This window comes from Peromyscus maniculatus, chromosome 1 (genome assembly GCF_049852395.1).
Source record: "Peromyscus maniculatus bairdii isolate BWxNUB_F1_BW_parent chromosome 1, HU_Pman_BW_mat_3.1, whole genome shotgun sequence".
Taxonomy (NCBI): Eukaryota; Metazoa; Chordata; class Mammalia; order Rodentia; family Cricetidae; genus Peromyscus; species Peromyscus maniculatus.
Window position 1 is genome coordinate 158,568,063 of NC_134852.1, and position 22,815 is coordinate 158,590,877.

The following is a 22,815-nucleotide window of genomic DNA, read 5'->3' on the forward strand; positions in this document are numbered from 1 at the left end:
TCTGTGAGCTGGAGGCCAGCCTGGTCTACAAAGCAAGTTCCAGGATAGCTAAGGCTACACAGAGAAACCCTGTCTCAAAAAAAAAAAAAAAAAAAAAGAAGCCCGGCTTTGTTTATTTATTTATTTTTTAATTTGTGTACATGTGTATAGTGGGAACATAACCTGGATGTTTGTTTGTTTTTCGAGACAGGGTTTCTCTGTGTAGCTTTGCACCTTTCCTGGAACTCACTCTGTAGCCCGGGCTGGCCTTGAACTCACAGATATCCGCCTGCCTCTGCCTCCCAAGTGCTGGGATTAAAGGCGTGTGCCACTACCCAGCAAGAACCTGGATTCCTAACCACTGAATCAAGTATTCAGCCACAATAACTTTTTTTTTTTTTTTAAGGTGGGGATCGAACCCAGGGCCTTGCGCTTGTTAGGCAAGCGCTCTACCACTGAGCTAAATCCCCAACCCACAACATATGTTTTTAAAGATTTATTTGTATTGTTTTTAGTAGTGTGGTGGTGGTGGTGGTATATGTGTGTAGGTAGGTGCACATGAATGCCAGTGCCCACAGAGGTCGAACACATTGTTGGATAGCTCTGAAGCCGGACTTACTGATGCCTGTGAATTGCCTGATGTTGGTGCTGGGAACTGAACTTGAGTCCCCTGCAAGAACAGTACTAGCTCTTAAACACTGAGCCATCTCACCAGTTCCCAACGATACTTTTTTAACATGAATCTTCAAATACATTATTAGTCAAAAGCGCTGATAGCAATGCTGTCTCGTCAGCGTGTGAACAGCACCCACTCAGCTCTGACTGACTGATGCCTCTGTCTGGGATCTCGCTGAAGAACTGGGTTGTCTGATCCTGGAATTTTCCACATTACAGAATATCTTGCTGATACACGCTCCTTCTGTACCTCTTGTAAACAAGTGATTGTAGCAGGAACTTGGATCTTGTTCAAGTACCCTTCTTTGAACAGTTAATATCTTAAAGCCAGGCCTGGCAGGTCATGCTTGCAGTCCCCGCACTCAGGAGACTGAGGCTGGAAGATCAGAACTTCAAGGTCATCCTCAGCTATGTAACCAGTTCTAGGTTAGCCTGGGCTATAGAAGACCCTTTCTCAGACACACAAAAACCTCCTTAAAAATAGAAATAATAGACCCAGGCTGGGCATGGAGTGTGAGCCTTTAATCCCAGCACTTGAGAAGCAGATGTGAGTAAATCACAGTGAGTTCCAGGCCAGTCTGGTCTACAGAGTGAGTTCCAGACCAGCCAAGGCTACCATAATGAGAACTTCTCTCAAAAATAAATAAATAAATACAAATGATGGGGTTTAACTCAGCTATGCTTACTTAGCATAGGTGAAGAGGTGTTCACACCCTGTAATTGCCAAATCAATAAAGCAGTCACCAGCCCTGTAAACCAAAAGCCAAGACCACACCCTCCTGAGGGCCCCATGCAGTCTTCCTCCAGCTGAGCGGGCACATCGGGCAGCAGCTGCGCAGCCCTGAGTCACGCTCTGCACTGACTCATCCCCTGGCTTCCTGCTCCGAGCTGATCTGCTGACGTCAACAAGCTCCAGGCTTCCTTAGGAAAGCTGCCCCAGGGATGGAGAGCCATGGCACCCCTATGAGAAGACATGCTCCAGGGTTTCTAACTCAAACCTGCCAGAACAAAGCTGCCTCCGTGATACTGAGATGCTTTTTCCTTCAAGATGGGGAGAGTCATGCCTCAGGCCTGCTTTCTCTGCCTGCCCATGTTTATATGTACCATATGTGTGCAATGCCTGAGAAAGCCAGAAGCAGGCATTTAAAAGTAGGTTCATTAATCTACCCTTTCATCTTATCATATCTATACTGGGTCTCTATGGTTGGTACTAGAATTAAAGGCTGTGTCACCACGCTTGGCTGTGACCTTGACCACACAGAGACTCTGCCTGCCATGTGATCAGATGAAGGGCATGTGCTACCACTGCCAGACTCCTTCATGGCTATGTGACCTCACTATGTGACCACTGATCTCCAGGCAAGCTTATTTATTTATTTATTTGTTGTTGTTGTTTGAGACAGAGTTTCTCTGTGTAGCTTTGTGCCTTTCCTGAAACAGGCTGGCCTCGGACTCACAGAGATCCGCCTGCCTCTGCCTCCCAAGTGCTGGGATTAAAGGCGTGTGCCACCACCACTGCCACTGCAGCCGCCGCCACCCCCCCCAGCCAAACTTTATTTATTAACATACAAATAAAATCACACTTCAGCACAATTAAAATATCACCGCACAGGTATCCTTTGGAACTGATGTTATAGATGCTTGTGAACCACCATCTGGTGCTGGGAACAGAACCTAGATCCTCTGCAAGAGCAAGAACTGCTCTTCCCCGCTGAGCATCTCTGCAGCCCTGAATCAGCTCTTTGTGTGGGTCAGATGAACGGGGGCAGAGCTTCACGGAGCATGGCTGCTAACACTAGGGCAGGGGAAGCCGAGGCTGCTGCTTCCCTGGAGCTTAGACTCTCACAGAGGAGCCAAACAGCAGTTGGAAGAGGACTGGGGAGAATAAGGGTGCTTTCCTCCAGGTCTAAGAGCCTGGATTCAATTCCCAGGCCCCACATGGTAGAAAGAGAAAATGGATCCTTCCAAGTTGTCCTAGGACTGACTTGCTCCACACATGTGCCGTAGTCCAGAAAGCCAGACGGAGCAAAGCCTTAAGCCTTTCCCTAGGCAACAAGTGACGCCTTGGAGAGGAAGCCAGCTAAAAAGGGTGTGCCCTTCCGCCACTAGGAACCGCACCGCGGAGGAGCAGTGGGGCCTCGAGCGCCCCTATCGGGCAGCCTGGGGAAGGGTTCGCAAAGGATCCGGGAGGAGCGGATCATTGGCAGCAAACAGCGAATCCCAAGGAGAGCCCCCTGCTCTGGACAAGAAATAACACGGGACGGGGCTGGAGAGATGGCTCAACGGTTGAGAGCACTGGCTGCTCCTCCAGAGGACCCGGATTCAATTCCCAGCACCCAGCATGCCAGCTCACAGTTACCTATAACTCCAGTTACAGCCTAACTCCCAATTCCAAATTCAACTCCCTCACACAGACATGCATACAAGCAAAACACCAATACATGTAAAAATAAGTTTTTTTTTAAAGAAAGATATTGAGAGAGAGAGAGAGAGAGAGAGAGAGAGAGAGAGAGAGAGAGAGAGAGAGAGAGAGAGCTGGATGTGGAGGGAGAGCTGGGAGCCGGCTGGAGGCACTGAGACTCCACTTAAAGCACCACAAGGGTGCAGGACGGGTGCTGTCTGGGAGGCAGAGCAGAAAGGCTCAGCAGTCACACCTAACCTGTAGTTCAGTGGTCACGTGTCCCAGGATAACTACAAATGCAGCAAAACACAATTGTAGCTGACAGCCTCATGTCACAGCATCTAAAGGTTGGACACCACCACCTGAGTTACTCTCAAGCTGAGCCTTGCATCCCATCCCCATGGGAAACCACTCTCCCGCCAAACACTCCTGGCTGCTCTGGGCTTAGAGACACCTCTGGGCATCTGTTTTCTCCAGTGCATGGTCTGGGGACCCCAGGGTCACTCCTTCTAGAGCCCCTTTCTGCACTGAGGTCTCCCCTCCCCAGCCTGGGACTCTGTGCGGCCAAGGCGGAAGGCTGCCCGCTGGTAGAACTAAGAGCCTCCTGCTCCCCCTGCGCTGAGACCCGGAAGACTGGCCCTGTCATCTGCTGGATCTCAACAGGATCCGATCGGGGCTGACAGTCAGGGGGAAGCAGTGCTGTGAAGAAGCCTGTGAAGGCTGGACCCGTGTGGCGGTGAGCACTCGGGAGGCAGAGGCAGGTCTCTATGAGTTCGAGCCCAGTCCGATCTACAGAGTGAGTTCCAGGCCAGCCAGGGCTACACAGTGATAAGACTGTCTCAAAAAACAAACAAAAGAATCCTGTGAAGATGACATTCCTGGGGACTCAGGGAAAAGAAGCAGGGTCTCCTTCCCATCCTCATCCATTAATCCTCCATGGCTCTGCTCCTGCTGACTGTGCCATTATTCCTCTGCTCCTTCCCTGGAAAGCCCTCCTCCCCAGGTGAAGTCCACTTCCCCAGGTGACATGCTCCTCCCTAGGTGACACGCTCCTCCCTAGGTGACGCCCTCTCCCCCAGCCTTGGGCCTCCTAATTCTGTCTCCACTGTACCCACTACTTTTTTCCTTGAGCCTCACACTGTCTGCCTCCAGGACACCTCCACAAGACAACGTACGTCCTGCTCCTTCCATGGCCTTCTGAATAAACTCAGGATTCCCTTGGGCTCCCCAGGCCTCTAAGGATCGACTGTCCTCTCGGCTCTTCTCTGCTGCCCTAGCCTAGAGCGGCCTGAGAAGGCCTTGACCATGTGACTCTGTCTGTCCTTAAGAAGGATGTCCCCGCACGTCCTTCAAGGTGTGGCGATAAGGGCACCGCCACCCACTCCCCAACCTTAGGGAGATCTGGCTTGATCTGCTGGAAGATGAGGTTCCTGTGTGAAGGGCCCAGGGTATGTCCAAGTTCACACCACTGCCACCAGCGATGTGGCCAGCCTAGAACTGACGCTTCTCTGACCAGGAACTCCGAGAGCCCAAGATACCAAGAGTAATCAGAAAGGGCAGAAAAGCTTTAGAGATTAAATACTTCTTCACTAAGTGAAATATCACAACCAAAATATGAAAATACAGAACCAGGCATGGCCGGGCAGTGGTGGCACACGCCTTTAATCCCAGCACTCGGCAGAGGCAGGTGGATCTCTGTGAGTTCAAGGTCTGCTTGGTCTACAGAGTGAGTTCCAGGACAGCCAGGATGACATAGAGAAACCCTGAGTTGGGGGGTGGGAGGCAAAAAGATGATGATGATGATGATGATGATGATGATGATGATGATGATGTGTGTGTGTGTGTGTGTGTGTGTGTGTGTGTGTGTGTGTGTGTGTGTATGCTGAGACGGGGTCTCACTATGTAACTCTGGCTGTCCTGGAACTCTCTCTGTAGACCAGGCTGGCCTCAAACTCACTCTGCCTGCCTCTGCCTCCCGAGTGCTGGGATTGAAGATGTGCACCACCGTGCCCAGCTTTGTTTTGAAACTGGGTCTCATAATCCAGGTTAACCTGGAACTGACTGTTCCCCAGGGATGACCACATATCTGATCTTCAGTCTCATCTTCCTAAGTCCTGGGATGACAGGGCTCCAACACCAAACCTAGCTGAGAGTCGTGTGTTCAGTTTGGAAATTGCATCAGAACACATTTGGATCTCAAGTGCTCAGTGGCCACTGCCAATTAGTTTTGCGGCCTGAGATTGGATGCTCAAAAACTCTACCTCTCCAACCTCCAGGTTCCATACCATGATTTATTATTGTCTTGTTTACTTAGAATTGCCAAAGTAGGAAGCTAGTGTATACCAGTAATCCCTTCACTCTAGGGGGTGAGGCAGGAGGATTGCTTCAAATTCTAAGTGAGCCTAGGCTTATATTGTAAGATAAGACCCAGTGGAGGAAGAAAAATCAAAAGGAGAACTGGACAGTGGTGGTGCATGCCTTTGATCGCAGCACTTGAGAGGCAGAGACAGACAGATCTCTGAGTTCGATGCCAGCCTCATCTACAGAGCAAGTTCCACAACATCCACGGCTACACAAAGAAACCTTGTCTCAAAAAAACCAACAACAACAAAAATAATATCTGAGCCTCCTAAGTGCTGGATTAAAGTTCATACACATAAATTAGATAAATCTAAAAAGAAATGAAATTCCTCTTTGATCTAGCAGAGCAAACAGGACTTGCTCTATAAAAAATGAATGACCAATGGGACCTGGGGAAATGGCTCAGTTATTAAAGTGCTTGCCATGTTAAAAAAAAAAAAAAAAAAAGGCTGGGCGGTGGTGGCGCACTCCTTTAATCTCAGCACTCGGAAGGCAGAGGCAGGCAGATCTTTGTAAGTTCGAGGCCAGCCTGGTCTACAGAGCGAGATCCAGGAAAGGCGCAAAGCTACACAGAGAAACACTGTCTCGAAAAACAAAAACAAAACCAAAAAAAAAAAACCAAAAACACTTGTTGCTCCTGCAGACAACTTAGATTCAGTTCCCAGCATGGGAACCCACATGAGGGCTCACGATCTTCTGTTAACTCCGTTCCCAGGAAATCCGAAGCCCTCTTCTGACCTTTTCAGGCACCAGGCACACACATGATGCACATATTTACATGTAGACAAAACACAAATACACATTAATAATAAAGTCTTTATTATCCAGTTGGCAACTGTACTGGGTATTTGGGATCCCAGTGTAGCTCAAGCCTTTCTCAGGGTGAAGTTTTAAGCACAAAACCACACTTTGGGTTGACATGCTTCAATTAGCAAGAACAGTTAACCAGAATTGAACTATGGAAGCCAAAAGGCAAGGTTAGCACATTTAGAGACTTTCCCAGAACTATGGCTTTGATGAATTAGGTCTTTGTTTTCGTTTTTGGCAGGTGGTACTGTCTACGTTCTGAGTTTTATGGCCTGAATGGTATTCCTGTCATGGCCTCCATTGTGCTAAGGTCTGGGGGCTGTTACAATGTCCACATGAATACTAAGCAAGCATGTACCACTCACACATACAAATGATAAATCTATGTTAGACAAAGAGATAAATAAAAAAATGGTAGTCTCCTTGGATCACCGCCTTCTTCCCTACAGGTGTAAAAAAGCTATGGCTTTATTGAGACCTACCAGTGAGTGGTGAGGAGGACCTGAAGTCAAATTTGGGATTCAACAGAACCGAGACTCATGGCTGCTCAGGAGCCCTGCTCTGAGGCTTTTCTTTCAAGAGAGCTCAGGATTCATAGTGGGGGGGGGGGGGGGGTTGGGTTGGGTTGGGGGGAGCTGAGGAGGGCAGGGCGGGGGGAGCAGGGAAGCAATGATAAACACAGAGAGAGTGGTCTCATCACTTTCTTCTGGTACTCTCAGGGGTAGAAAGTCTCACTACTCAGGGATAGAAAGTCTCCCAGCTCAAGGGGCATTGACTGGCTGTCGTAGGGAAAGGAAATACTGTTGCATTCCTTAGGCAGGCCGAGGCGCTCCTCCCAGCCTGGTAAACAAAGACCTAAGTGAGCAGAGTTCACACGGCAAGATAATGTAGGGAAGTTTATACTCTATGCAAGCTACAGTTGTCCTAACACACACTGGAAATGATGTTTATATACACATCATGTGTCTTAATCAGGGTTTCTGTTGCTGCGACCAAACACCATGACTAAAAAGCAAGGTGGGGAGAAAAGGGTTTATTAGGCTTACACTTCAACGTTGCTGTTCATCCCTGAAGGAAGTCAGGACAGGAACTCAAACAGGGCAGGTTCCCGGATGCAGGACACAGAGGCCATAGAAGGGTGGTGCTTACTGGCTTGCTCCCCCTGGCTTACTCAGCCTGCTTTCTTATAGAACCCAGGACCACCAGCTCAGGGATGGCACTACCCACAGTGGACTGGGTCCTCCCACATTGATCACTAATTGAGAAAATGTCTTACAGCTGGATTTCAAGGAAGCATTTCCTCAACTGAGGCTCCTTCCTCTCTGATGACTGTAGCTTGTGTCAAGTTGACACAAAACCAGTCAGTAAATCGTGCATATGTTGAAAACTAGGCCTGTGTGTGTGTACATACAACAAACTCAAATATATTAACATTTAATATGCACAAAATAAAAATATATTTAGTTTCTTTAATAAAAGGGTTTTTGTTTTGTTTTGTTTTGTTTTTTCGAGACAGGGTTTCTCTGTGTAGCTTTGCGCCTTTCCTGAGACTCACTTGGTAGCCCAGGCTGGCCTCGAACTCACAGAGAGATCCGCCTGGCTCTGCCTCCTGAGTGCTGGGATTAAAGGCTTGTGCCACCACCGCCCGGCTGTTTGTTTTGTTTTTGAAGATGGGTTTCTCTTTGTAACAGCTCTGGTTGTCCTGGAACTCACTTTATAGACTAGGCTGACCTCAAACTGAGAGATCCACTTGCCTCTGCCTCCCAAATGCTAGGATTAAAGGCCCTGGACACTGCACCTGTCTTAGGATAATTGTTTTCAATTTGCCTTTTTTTTTTTTTCTTGCCAGAGCCTTCCTGTATATCCCAGCCTCGTTTCAGACTCCTGATCTTCCTGCCTCATCTGACTGCTTTTTTTTTTTTTACATAAAAGGATCAGAGATCTGTTTTAGTAATGAAACTTACCTTAGATTTTTTTCTTTTTTTTTTTAAATAAATCTTTTTTTTTAATTTATTTAACTTTTATTTTATGTGCATTGGTATGAAGGTGTCAAATGCCCTGGAACTGGAGTTACAGACAGTTGTGAGCTGCCATGTGGGTGCTTGGAATTGAACCTAGGTCCTCTGGAAGAGCAGCCAGTGCTCTTATCCACTGAGCCATCTCTCCAGCCCCAGAAAATTCTTAAGAAATTTGTTATTTTAAACATGCTTGTATTAAAGGGGCATGGTGGTACCAGCTTATCATCCCAGCTACACAGGAAACTGAGGCAGGAGGATTGCAAATTCAAGATCTGTCTGGACTATGGAGTGTGTTCAAAGTCAGGCAAGCTAGTAGGCCCGTCTCCAGGCAGTCAAAGCTGGCTGGGGACTATAACTCAGTGGTAGAGTACTTGCCTAACATATGCAAGGCCTTGGGTTGAACTCCCAGTACAGTAAAATATAAAGGATGAGCACAATAGGCTTGGATTCAAAACTCTGGAACAAGGCCAGGTGTGGTGGCACATGCCTTTTATATCAGCACTCAGGCAGGTCTCAGTGAATTTGAGGCCCGCCTGGTCTGCAAAGCAAGTTCCAGAACAGCCAGGGCTGCTACATGGAGAAATCCTGTCTTGGGGAAAAAAAAAAAAAAAACCTCAAAAAACACAAAACAAAAATCAGTTGTGACAACTGATAAATTTTATAAACAATGAAAAGGGGTGGGGGCATTCAAAGTACAAACATACCTTGCTCAAGCAGCATGTTTTTCCAGGATCTTGCCTTTACCAGCATAGTTCTGGAATATGCTTTCTGGGGGCAGAAAGAAGCGCTTCTTTTTCTGGAGTTAAGCACAACTATAAATATCTGTGACGCAGCTTGACAGGACTGTGGCTGAGGCTCCCACACCTGCGTCAGGGATTGTCACCAGCTGGGGGTGGCTTCTGAGAGTGATAAAGTGTGTGGGACTCTAAGTCCGGAAGGATGAGTTGCTGGGTAAGTTGGACAGGACATTCCTGGCAGGGGACTCTGTCTGGAAGTAGGGCAGTCATTTCTTTTACTTTTTATTTATTTATTTTATATCATGCCTGTGGGAATTTTGCCTGTATGTATGTATGTATGTATGTATGTATGTGCGTCACGTGTGTGCCAGGTGCCTGTGGAGGTCAGAAGAAGGCATTAAATCCCCTGGAACTGGAGTTATATATGGCTGTGAGCCATACTGTGGGTGCTGGGAATTGAACTCAGGACCTCTGGAAGAGCAGTCAGTGCTCTTAAGCACTGAGCCATTTCTCCAGCCCCTAGGAGAGTTATTTCTGATCCGCAGGATCTTGATCAGGATTAGTTTGGGGGCTCACCCTGTGGAGAGGTGCCCAAAGCTAGAAACCAAGGTCAGCCCCATGGCTGTGCTCTGGCAGCGGAAAAAGTCCAGGCTGTGGACCTTGTGCTCCCTCCGGATGGGGACCAGGAAGCTGCTCTTTGTTACTTGGAGAGGTGTACAGCGACCTGACTAGGTCTTTCCAGAAGGCTGGAGCTGGAATCCCACAGGTGCAGGAGGTCAAGGCTGGCACTGTGCCCGTTCTGTCCTGGGGACTCCCACCACTGCTCAGAGTGACACCACCCCAGTGTCTCTCCCTTCTCATTAATTGGCAACTGGATGTCCACAGCCAAGGTATCCTGAGTGCTGCAGGTCCAAGTTGTGATCCTAGAGTTCCTTGGGGAGTGCCCCTAAAGAGTCAGTGGGGGCCGGGCAGCGGTAGTGCACGCCTTTAATCCCAGCATTCGGGAGGCAGAGCCAGGTGTATCTCTGTGAGTTCAAGGCCAGCCTGGTCTACAGAGTGAGTTCCAGGACAGGCTCCAAAGCTACACAGAGAAACCCTGTCTGGGGGAAGAAAAAAAAAAGTCCGTGGGGAGCTGCAGCGTCCACCCGCGCCCTCTGCAGAGCCAAGCTGGTAGCGCTGCTTGCCCAGAGGGAAAGAGGCCAGGGAAGCTGGGCCTGGCTGAAGGTCCTCAAAGAGGAGGGAAGAGCAGGACTGCGATTCCCTTTCTGCCCCCTCTTGCTTCAGCCAGGTCTTCTGCTTCTGTTTTTCATTTCCTCTCAAAAGACAGTTAGGGGTACGGCCCTGCCGAGATTCGGCCAGCATGGTAACACTACTGAGGTGGGGAGCAGTGGGCTGAGCCCGAAGACCTTTATCGTTTGCTCTGTCGCAGAGTGAAATGTCAGCATTGAACAATGTAACACTATATCACATTGATCATTCATGTGAAACCAGTACCCCAAAAGGACGTGGGCCGAAAGGAGGGTCCTTTCAGATTTTGAGACAGAACCACTGTCTTAGGGTGACTATTGCTGTGACGAAACACCATGAACAAAAGCAACTTGGAAAGGAACGGGTTAATTTGGCTTACACATCCTGAGTCACAGCCCTTTGAGGAAACCCAAGGAAGGAATTTAAATTGGGTGGGAACCTGGGGCAGGAGCTGATGCCAAAGCCATGGAGGGAGCTGCTTATGGCTTGTTCAGTCTGCTTTCTTTCTTTTCTTCTCTCTTTCTTTCTTTCTTTCTTTCTTTCTTTTTTTTTTTTTTGTGTATGTGTGTGTGTGTGTGTGTGTTTCAAGACAGGGTTTCTCTGTGTAGTTTTGGTGCCTGTCCTGGATCTCACTCTGTAGACCAGGCTGGCCTTGAACTCAGAGATCTGCCTGGCTCTGCCTCCCGAGTGCTAGGATTAAAGGTATGTGCCACTGCTGCCTGGCTCAGCCTGCTTTTTTATTTTATTATTATTATTTTTTTTAATCCCCCAACATTTTTTTTACACTCATGATATTAATTACATTTGTGGTATTCACTGATTACATTCGCCGTATTCATTTAGTAACTTTATGATCTTCATTAATTACATTAATTGTATTGATTTATTACATTCATGATATTATGTCCTGATACTACTGTCCATTTGTGGGACTTTTCCATCACACAAAACAGAAATTCTGTATTTAGGAACTCATTGCTCTATATTCCTTTCTTCTCCATCTTGAGATAACGTCTAATCTTTCTGTCTCTATGAAGTTATATAGAATATACATTTTATGTAATACAATTCTATAGTACTTGTCCCTTTTTTTAATGTAAAAACATTTTATGTACAGCTGCAGGAGAAATAAGACACAGATAGCTTGAACATAAAAACAGATTATAATTTAAAAGTCCAGGGTTATTTGAAACTGGAAAATATTTTCTCTGTAGAAAATAGTGAAAATGATAACATTTCCCAATAAGCCCTTTTAAGCCAAATAATAGCAGAATTATACATATAAATATTGATTAGATTCTGGGATACAGAAGAGACCTATCTTCATCGTTCAGAGAGCTATGTTTTACTTAAGTTGTGTAAGTGAAGGCATTTCAAGGATTCCAAATGCTGTATCGGTCAAGCACTAACCAGCCTGGAGGGCAAGGCCAGAGTCAAGGACCCAGCAGAACGGTCAGGCCAGGAGACATATAAAGAGGAATGTGACAAGCAAGGAGTCAGAGGACTAGAGAGAAACCAGAGCTAGGACGACGCCAGGTCCGAAGGTCATTGTGAGCTCAGGGAATTGGTGACCTGCTGGGACTGAGGAGGGAGAGAAGGACTGAGTAGATTTTGGCCTAGTTCAGCTCTAAGGCCAAGGCGAGGGAAGCCATGACCTTGGTTTGTCACTCTGGCCTGGAAGGCTGGAAGTACAAGCCTCACAGTGGCCTCCTGCTTTTCCCAGGTCCCTTTGTCTCTTGTCTTTGCATGGTGTCTCTGTCTACCCGCCTCATTCTTCCACTAAGCTCTGTAGACCTTTTCTGTAATCTGTCCTGATATTCATTTATTTCTTGAGACAGGGTCTCATTGCGTAGCTCTGGCTTTCCTGGAACCCTATGTAGAACAGGCTGGTCTCTAACTCAGAGATCCACCTGCTTGTGCTTTGGCCCATTAAGTCTTTTTTTGTTTTATTTTTTTCAGGACTGGGTTTCTCTGTGTAGTTTTGGAGCCTGTCCTGAAACTCGCTCTGTAGACTAGGCTGGCCTCGAACTCTCAGAGATCCTCCTGGCTCTGCCTCCCTGGGATTAAAGGTGTGCACCACCACGGCCTGGCAGCCCAGTGATTCTTTGAGAGACAGAGTCACCAAGTATCAAGAGTGATATGGCTTGACATTTTCTTCTAGCTCAGCCTGGCACGTGCTAGGTCAGTCATCTGCCACTAAGCCACACCATTGGTACAAACACTGCCTGTAACCGCATCACAAAAATAAGTAACTACCCACAGAGACAGAAGTAGACTTGGGGTCACCAATGGATGGGGATTCTAGGAAGTGGAACCTGCAACGATTAGAGCCCAGGCCAGGCTCCAGGGGGAAAGGGACAGAGAGGGAGAGCTGGAGTGCCTGGCAGAGAGCCCTGGGCATCTGCCAATACCTTTCAAGTAGGAATTGCTAAATCCCTTGGGGGACAGGGAAGAGGCCTGGAGCCGGAGCAGAAGGAAGCAGGTACCGCAGGGACTCGAACCCCGGCCCAGGAGTATGGGCGTGCCACCACCAGTGCCTTTTGCTTTTTCCTGCTCACATCTCACAGAGAAAGGTGAAAAGCAAAACCTGAGCGCGGCCGTGAGCCGCGGTCAGGAAAAGAAACACCTGCGGCGGCTCCATGCCCTCCCAGGCTCGCTCCTGCCTGTCCTGACACCCTGCCATCGGCTCGGGGGGACTCAAGTCCCCCTGCCTCCCATACACGTGCCCCACCCTGCATGAGAAGAGAAGGAAATCAGACCTGAGAGGTGAGCCACAGGCCAGAGCCTGTTTGCCCTGAGTCAGCGTGAGGGTGACCAGTTTTGCATGAGTAGACATCTCCAGAAAGGTTCTACGTCACCCCAGGGCTGCCTCGGGATGCTACTTTCATTTTATGTTTTCCACAGCTTCCAACTTGATGCCGATAACTCACAATTAAGCAGATCTAAGAACTAAGGGAGCTTTCAAGACCTGGTTTAGTTCAAGTGCAGGGGTCCTCCAAGTTTGCTGGGTCCCAGCCGCCTAAGTCATGCGGACGGTCCACCTGCCTTCCACTCTCTGAGCTTGTGCTCACCAGCAGGAGTCCTTCCAGGAAGGGCACTGCCACGGTTTGGGAATGAAGTCAGGCCGGAGGCAGTGTGCCCACCAGCCTTCTTGTTGTGACCTCTAGCATGCCATCCAGGTTCCAGTGAGGTGTCACTAAGGTGCCAGAGCCACAAGGTGAACAGAGCACCCCTGTAAATCCTGCAGTCCTCTTCATGTCATTTGGAGAGACTCAGGAACCCATGTCCTCAGCAAGGTCCAGGTGAGAAGCTGAGGGCTGAGCGCTGTAACAGGATCCTCTCAACTCATGCCCAGGTATCTGAGCAGGCAGCTCCACTTCATAACTACGCCTACACCACAGCTTCACACGCACACACATGCAGACACACAGTAGGCTCACACACACACACATTCACACACACAATAGGTTCACACTCATACACAAACATAAACCACAGGTTCACACGCACACACATGCAAACACACAGTAGGTTCATACTCACACACAAACCACAGGTTCACAAGCACGCACACACATATGCAAACACACAATAGGCTTAGACACACACACAAACATACACCACAGATTCACATGCACACACACACACACACACACACACACACACACACACACACACTGAGGTGCATGGAGCACCATGCAGGCCGACTCTTGCAGACCCCATCATCTCCATCCCCCACCTTCTCCCCAGCCCTCTGGCTGGTACCCCTTTTCTCTCCCAGCCTCCCTTCAGCTCCCCACTTGGCGGAGCAGACGTACTCACTGCAGCAGCAGAAGACACTGGTCATCTAAGTCCCAACCTGACTCATAGAGCTTGGGGCTTACGAGCCCATGGAAATGGGGGAGTCAGAGCACACCCTGTAAGATGAGCAAAGCATTAATTCAACATGGTGGTAACAAGACCCTCAGGTGAGACTGCAGGAACCCCAAGAGTTGATCCACATGGGGAACAAGACCGCTGGTTAATAGGTGAGGGTAAAAATGGCTTCCAGGAGCTCCTGAGGTGTCAGCCAACGAGCAGAAGAGAAAGTTTTGAAAAGGGTGAACACAAAACAGTTTTCCCGACAGCCCGGGAGAACCATCCAGAAAGCAGAGCAGGAAGGCCTAAGGAACTGCTGTGCCCTCTGGCCAGTGGGGAAGAAAGGCCAGGGCACAATGGGGTCACCACACCATTAGGAGTGATAAATACTGGACCTGGTCATGTGGCTCAGGTGGCAGCGGTGAGGCTGCTCCCTGGAACATGCTCAGTCCAAAGGCACACATCTCAAATAACCACCAGCCACACAGGGCAAAGTTCACTGCGGTCAAGGCTGTGCGTGTGGGTGTGGGCGTGGGTGTGTAGATGGGGGTCTGTAGCTGATGGGTGGGCACCTCAGCAGCTAATGCAGCACTGATAGAGTGCAGTTCAGACCTTTTATTTCACAGGAATACAACCATGGATTTGTCCCCAGAACACAGGGAGGGTTTATCCACTGTGACAAAGAATACCTCTGGCCAGCCATGGAGCATTTATAACCTTTAGTGGCTGGGGATGATGGCATATGTCTGTGCTGCAAGCCCAGCACTTGAAAGGCCAGGGTCTCAAGTTCAAAGCTGGCCTGGGCTACAAAAAAAAAAAAAAAAAAAAAAACAACAAACCGAGGGGCTGGAGAGATGGCTCAGTGGTTAAGAGAACTGGCTGCTCTTCCAGAGGTCCTGAGTTCAATTCCCAGCAACCACATGGTGGCTCACAACCATCCGTAATGAGATCTGTTGTCCCTTCTGGTTTACAGGCATACATACAGACAGAACACTTTATACATTAAAAATAAATAAATCTTTCAAAAAAAAAAAACCCATAACAAACAATACCAAGAAAAATAGAGAGCCAGGTGTAGTGGCCCCCACTTTTGATCCCAGTGCCTGGGAGGCAGAGGTAGGCAGACAGATCTCTGAGTTCGAGGCCAGTTTTGAGATCCTGTCTCAAAACAAACAAACAACAACAAAAACACTAAACTCAAATAGAAAGGGAGCCACGTGTTCTACAATGCAGAAACTGCGTTCCTTCTTCCTCAGGCCTCTACACTTTACATCACACATGGACTTCAGGAACTAAGAAATAAAAACCGCCAAGCACCTGGAAGCTGGAGGGCTAAGTTTAAATCACACAGCAAAATTAAAACCACAAACAGAGCAGAGATAGCAAATCTATTTCTTAATATAGAGGAGAAATCCTTAGGAGCCTGGGGTCCCAGCCATCCTGCCCACCTGTCGTCACCCTCATGGCTGAGGCTGTGGCAGGCACTCCTAAGCCCGAGGAGGCCTCTGTTCTCACTCCTGGCTGTCCTACATTCCTTTGTACCTAGAGGGCAACTGTCACCTTTACTCGGTCATTTCACTCCTGGCTTGTGCCATCACCATCTGAGGCCTGGTCCTGTGACAATCAGGGCAGGGTCAGTCACCTTGCTTGTGTCCACAGGTCTGCTCACTGTCTGGAAAGAGGCTGGCTGAGGAAGGCACCGATGAAATTTGAAGCGTGGCCAACAGTGCACTGTTTTTCTTTGCTGGAAGCCCCAAGCACCTGCTCCCTCGTGGTTTCAAGTGGCCTCCTCAGAGATGCTCCAGCATCAGCAGCTGAGGAAGGGCCTTAGCAAAGGCCAGAGCCAGAGCGAGACTCCACTACTGCTACCTCCCCTTTCTGACGATAGAAGTGCGACCTGGATGGGCATCAATAGGTTAAGTGTAGAATACAAAATCCAAGGAGACCAGAAGAGAAGAATCAATGCAACCCCAGTGAACTAACTCTCCGAGTTAGCAGAGGTCTGGGGACAGAGCTGAGCAGCGGCCTTGTGTGTGCAAGGCCTTGGGTTTCATCCCCAGCACCAAAAACAAAACAAAAACCAACAGAGCTGCTTGTTTCCTCTAAAGCTTCTTGGAAAAAGCCAAACTGGATGTCTTCAAAGTCTATTCAAGAGAAAGAAAAATCAGGAATTAAACCAGGAGGAGAAAGGCCACTCTTAAGGAGGGTGTCAAATTAAATATTTATAAAAAACAAAAGCAAACCGCTACACCAGCATGCATGAAATGGCAATTTTCTTGAAAAAAAAAAAAAGTTTTAAAGATGACTTACAATGAGCTAGAAATACTGAGTAGTCCAATAACCCTAGGACAATGACTTCCAGAGAACCTCAGCCTCCCGAGAGGAGGGCCAGGTACCTTGGTGTCACAGGACACCGTGTGCTGCACCTCTGTGGGTGAAGAGAAGGCGGCTGAGTCCCACAGGTGTTATTCCTCCCCTGGCCCCAGCACTGTGCTCCTCAACTGCACACTGTAGGCGCCCCCACTTCATTGTTGAGAAGAGGCCTCCGAGAATTTAAGAAATGTAGACTGGGAGTGGTGATGGAGGAGAAGTAGCTTAGCTGCTAAGAGCATCAACTGCTTAGCCAGAGGACCCAGGTTCAAATCCTAGCGCCCACAGGGCAGCTCACTTCCATTTGTAACTCCAGGCTCATGCCCTCTCTGGCCTCCATGACCACTGCATGCATGTGGTGCACAGACACACATACAAACACCTATGTACATACATACAGACCAAAAAATAAATAAATGAAATGTAGATGAGCCAGTGGCACCCTGTAGTCCCAGCTACTTGGAGACGAAAGTAAGAAGATCGCTTGAGACCAGTTGGGTAACAGTGAGGTTTTTGTCCCTTAGAAACCAAACAAAACTGAAACACTAACAACCTGAGAAACACCTATGGGCTGTGCCAAACCAGACTTCCCAATCGTCTCTAATAACATCCAAAGCCCAACCTTCCCTGGCAGTCTCCTCAAGTCCACGTAGCCTTCAATGTCAGCAAAATAAAACTCCAGGTTTGGTGGGACACAGTGGCACATACCTTTAGCTCTGGCACTTAGGGAGCAGAGAAGGTCAGCTAGGGCTGACTAGTGGGACCCTGTCTCAAACAAACAAAACCATAGGCCTGGGAATGGCCTAGGTTTAGCAATCATAGATGAGCTATTGTTAATACTAACGAAACCATTAATGTGATGATGCACAGACTGGCTGGTACACACACCCCACATCCCCATGCAGCTGTGCCTCTAAGGAGACAACCCTGTACTTACAGCCTTATGCCAACTCAACAGCTGCTCAGAAGACAACGCATTTGAAGTATTGGACATTAACTCAGCATCTTGTCTACAGGGTCAAGGTGCATGTTTGACTATGAAAAGATGCAAAGTTGCTCTTTTTGGAATAGTGGTTAAGTTCAGGAAGCTGCCATTTGCAGAAAGACAGATCCATCCTACAGCTGCAGCAGTCCGGTGCTCCAGCATCTCACAACCACCCGAGGCACTCTCACCTACCTCCTGGAGTGAGCACAGGGTACCCTGACGATGGTCCAGCTCAGTCTTAAGGGCCCTGCAGGCTACGGAAATCCTCCAGCATTCAGAGGATGAGAATAACACTTTTTCAGGGACCCAGGGTCTCATGTGGAGCCCAGATGACGGGAGAAGGGATGTCTGAAGAGAGAATGGGAGGCGTGTAAACAAGCCAAGTCTCCCATCAAGGCAGGACTTGATCCTTCTACAACCCAGCAGCTCCTAACAGCATACAATTATCTCAATTTTCCTAATAAAGCTGTTCTTAACTTTCAAAAAATCAAAGTACACGACTGAATAAATAAATCCACCATCATGGTTTTTAGAAATGAAGATTTTTGATCAATCAAGTAAACAAGTGGATGTCTTCCCAGGACCACCATGGCACATGGCACAGGAGGCTGCAGCTGGTTCACCTTACAGGGACCCGTCAGTCACACAGGTGCTACCTTTCCTCCGCCTAAGATCTGTGGTCTCTGGGACACGGCAGCGTGAACTCTGAGCAAGCCACGTGTTTGCTTCCTCTCCAATCTGGTTACTTTTTAATTCTTGCAGTAGCGTGACTTGTAGAACATAGATTTGGGCCAGCAATGGGGCTCAGTGGGTAAACACACCTGCTATCAAAACTTGGCCACCTGAGCTTGGTCCCTGGACTCTTGTGGTAGAGGACAAAAACTGGTCCCCGCACATCTATACACACAATAGATACATTAATTATGTTAAAAGACACTATCTGGGGATATGGTCCATTAGCAGAAAGCTTGCCTGGCACACAAGAGGCCTTGGGTTCAGCCAGGTGGTGGTGGCGGCTGTGGCGGCTCACACTTGTAAATGGGTTTAATGCTCAGTAAAACACACGCGCACATGCACACACCCACCCACACACACGCACACACACACACACCCCTACTTGAAAAACAAAGGCCTAGCCCCACAGGCAGGCCTCAAGGCAGACATGCTCCTGGCTGACAGAGCATTGAAGGTGCTTGCCGTGGTCACCTCTGCTGCCTCTTCACATCCACCAGGATGGCCAGCTGGTCAGACAGTAACCAGGGCTCCTGAGAATACGGAGAGCTGGGACCCTTGGACATTAGTAATGGCATGGCAACTGGAACAGCACTGGACACATTGGCAGCTCCTCAGAACAAGTACGTACCAGCGACTGCATCATCTGGAAGTATCTCCTCCTATGTACACAAACCATGGAAACACTCACACAAAGACTTGAACACAAATGTTCATAACACCATTGTTTACAACAGGCAATAAGCAGAAACACTCCAAACCTCCAACGGAATGGATAAACAAAACGTGGTAGGTCAATAGAGTGGAATATTATTCAGCCACAATGAGGAATAAAATTTTATCACGCACATCATCTGCAACACCTTGAAGAACTTATGCCATGTGAGGGAAGGCAGACACGAGGAGATACATGTTGCATTACGCTTCCATGAGGTACCAAGAACAGGCAGATTCACAGGGTGGGAAGCACAAAGACTATGGAGACCAGGGAGGAATGGATAGGCGGCTGTGAGGGCGGAGTCTTCATCTGTGCTAAACCAAGTCAACAGCTGCACAAAATCGAATCTACCCAACACAGAACCACTACCTCACAGTGCCAGACTTTGAGTTATATGAGTATAACTCAATTTTCAAAAAAATTTATGTTTTAAAAGAAAGCTTCACCAGGTGGTAGTGGTGGTACACAACTTTAATCCCAGCACTTGGAAGGCAGAGGCAGGCTGATCTCCATGAGTTCGAGACCAGCTTGGTTGGTCTACAGAGTGAGTTCCTGGACAGCCAGGCTATTATAGAGAAACCTTATCTCAGAAAAAAAAAAGCTTTATAATTTTTTCACCAAAAATAAAAAAGGAATTTTGAAATACATACATAAATATTTAAGCTGTAAAACCCTGTAAGTAAAACAAGCTATTCATCCTGTGGACCAAACAGAACAAGGGCCTCTCAAAGCACCATGAAGTGGGCACTGATATGCAGCTCCCAGGGCCAGTGTGGATCCCACTGGTGAGCTGGGTGGGAGGTAACTGTGATATTCACTGCTTCTTAGTTATTATATATAGTGATTTGAACAAAACAGGAGGAGAAAGATGCATGGAAGATGGCCAGGTCCCATGGCTGACATAACCAAAGACTGGAAAACCCACAAGGACAGGTTTATCCCGTGTCAAGAGTGCTGAGCACAGTATGTTACTTCACCAGCCCTAACTCACATCTGAGGTAATGATCATAACCTCACAGATGGAGAAGCTCTGGCCGGAGAGGGTCATGAAATAACAAGAGACAGGCCCAGGGTGAGAGCTGGTGTCCTGACTCAGAATTCCTGTGTTTTTAGCCAATACGCTGTTTGCCTCCCCAGTGGCCCTAGTGATGAAGCCAGTGTCTGCCCTCCAGGGCGAGTGTGTGCGGAACATGTCTTTTCACGTGCTACCATATCAGTCACTTTAACAGAAAACCACACCCAGCCACACACCAAAACGTTTTGCTTCAAGAAACAAATGGCATGAATGCACAAAACTTACGTGAGGAGGTCTTGGATCTACCTTATTAATAATGGCTTTGTCTGCATGCGGTGAACCCAGGTTTACCAAGAGATCTGGGTAGCAATGGGGTGTTGACTGACCTTTGCATTTGTTGAAGCAGGAGTGCTGATAGAGAACTCTGAGGCTCGCGCCCTGTGCCTGCTCATTGGCATCAGGAACCAGGAGCCCTGAACACATGAGGAGTCATCAGCTGCCTGTGAACTGAACAAGCTGTGATAACAGATCACTGCGCACCAGCACCATTTCTGTGTGGCAGGAACAGGATCTGTGAGATGCACACACAAGGAGGTACCAGTATCATGATGTAGAAAGAGTCTGAAGTCAAGAAAGGCACTGGGACAGCCTCAGGAAAGGCAACTCCAGTCAACCAGACCAAAGAAACCCATTATTTAGCTAATAATTCATGGTGCTGAGGAAATCAACCATCTTGAAACAACCAAATTAGATTCTTACCTGATGTCGTATACCAAAGCAACTTCTGGAAGCTTAAATTAGGGTTGAATGTCAAAATGGATCCAGAAGAAAGTGTGGTGTATAAGATATGCTGACAGCAAAGACGGCCAGGCCTGTTTCAAAATTAAAAACTATTGCGTGAGGTCTTCAAAAACAAACTGCCAACCTGAAAAACATGAGCGTCCACGGAGCACTGGTTGGCCGAACTCCCACATGCTTCCAGAAATTACAGCTGGCACGTGAGTCCTGGCTCCATACACGGCACCAAACCAAGAGCAAACAGAGACTTTGTTCATTCTTAAAACCAGGGAAGAGTAAAATCAAAGATGGAGCCGCCAGACTGGAGCTATTTCCCTGTCACCTGCTGGAAATGGCTGAACCTTATCCACAGGGAACACACCTGACAACTGCAGTTCAAGGATTTCCAATGGTTCCTAACTCTGGGCCAGCAATTTCACTCCTGAGAAAGAACTTCTCCCTGCCCTCTCCCAACAGTAAGCCAGAAAACATTCCACCAAGACAGAGAAGCCCCACGTAGATAGGCATTTAGTATTTAGTAATATGAACTCGATGTTCACCAAAACAGCCCGGTCGTTCTGCAGGGTGGGAGAGGGCCGTTCAAATGTGGCTACAGTTCTGTCAGTCCAAAAGGCCGGGGTGCGAGACAAGATGTGGTGAGCCTGCACCCCTATTGCACCATGCACCCACAGAATTCTCTGGAAAGCAAGAGGCCACTGTGTCACCAACTCATTTGCAGTTTTAACATCAACAAGTAAGTATCACTTTAGCAAGAACTGGAGGAAACTTGCCGAGATGGGTCAAAACAGCAGCAGAGAGAGAGCAAGGCCTCACTCTGGACGCAGTGGACACGCAGTGGGGTCACACACAGCAGAGGGGACAGTGGTCCCTAGAGTGAAGGGAGGGGCCCAGCATGGCCTTCTGGAAGGGAAGAGGCTGCCAGGCATAAGCTGGCTCCACTCTCTGGTGCCCAATGCTCTGGGACCCTGAGAGACAAGGAAGAGCCAGAGGGAGCTCATGCCTGCTCTCCTGGCACTTGGTGGCCTCAGGGGACAGAGTACCTTAATCTAGGAAGTGGAATGGGTGCATGGAGGACACAGCAGCTCAGATACAAGCAAGACTGAATGCAGCTTTTCACAAGTGCCATGGCGACCTTCCTAGAATAGTTGTTTCTTCGGGTAAGGTTTTCTACAGCCCAGCCGCAGAGGCTGGCTTTAAACACCTAGACCCCTGCTTCCGCTGTCCCAGCGCTGGGGTGACAGATGTGCACTATCATGCCCGGTTTGACTTTTGTTTTCAATCTACTTGAGGTAAGAACCAGGAAGCTGCCTGAGATTCGAAATCCGTTGTCATTCCAACACACCCTGGTGGGAACAAGAGGAACAAGCAGTGTTAGGCACTCACCAGCCCCAACAGAACACACCATGGCTAGTAGGAGACCGAACACTAACCATTGAACAAAACCGAGAGTTCCATGTTGCTGGAGAGCTTCTCTCCAGGTTCCCCAAGCCCCGCAGTCCCACAATCCACTTATAAAATAATCACTCAGACGCTTGTATCACTTATAAACTGTATGGCCGTGGCAGGCTTCTTGTTAACTGTTCTTATATCTTAAATTAACCCATTTTTATAAATCTATAGCTTGCCACGTGGCTGGTGGCTTACCGGCTTCTTTACATGCCCTTCTCCTGGCGCTCGCTGCAGTCTCTCTCCCTCCTTCTTCCTGTTTCCCCAATTCTCCTCTCTCTTTGTCCCGCCTATACTTCCTGTCTGGTCACTGGCCATCAGTGTTTTATTTACATAGAGTAATATCCACAGCACTTCCCCTTTTCTTCTTTTTTTAAAAAGGAAGGTTTTAACTTTAGCATAGTAAAATTACATATAACAAAACAATTATCGAGCAAGAATTACAGTTACAATATTAAAGAAGTTGTCCTATCTATCTTATATTTGTGAGTTTAAGGTTTTATATCTAACTTATCTTTTATCATAACTGAGGAAATTACAACTATCTAGTTTTCAACCACATCAAAGACCTGAGAAGGAAGATAATGGTACCTGAGAAATGGTAGATGGATGCAAGCAACTTTCGGGAATCTTGCAAGATTAGACCAAGACAGCTGGCAGCCTGGAC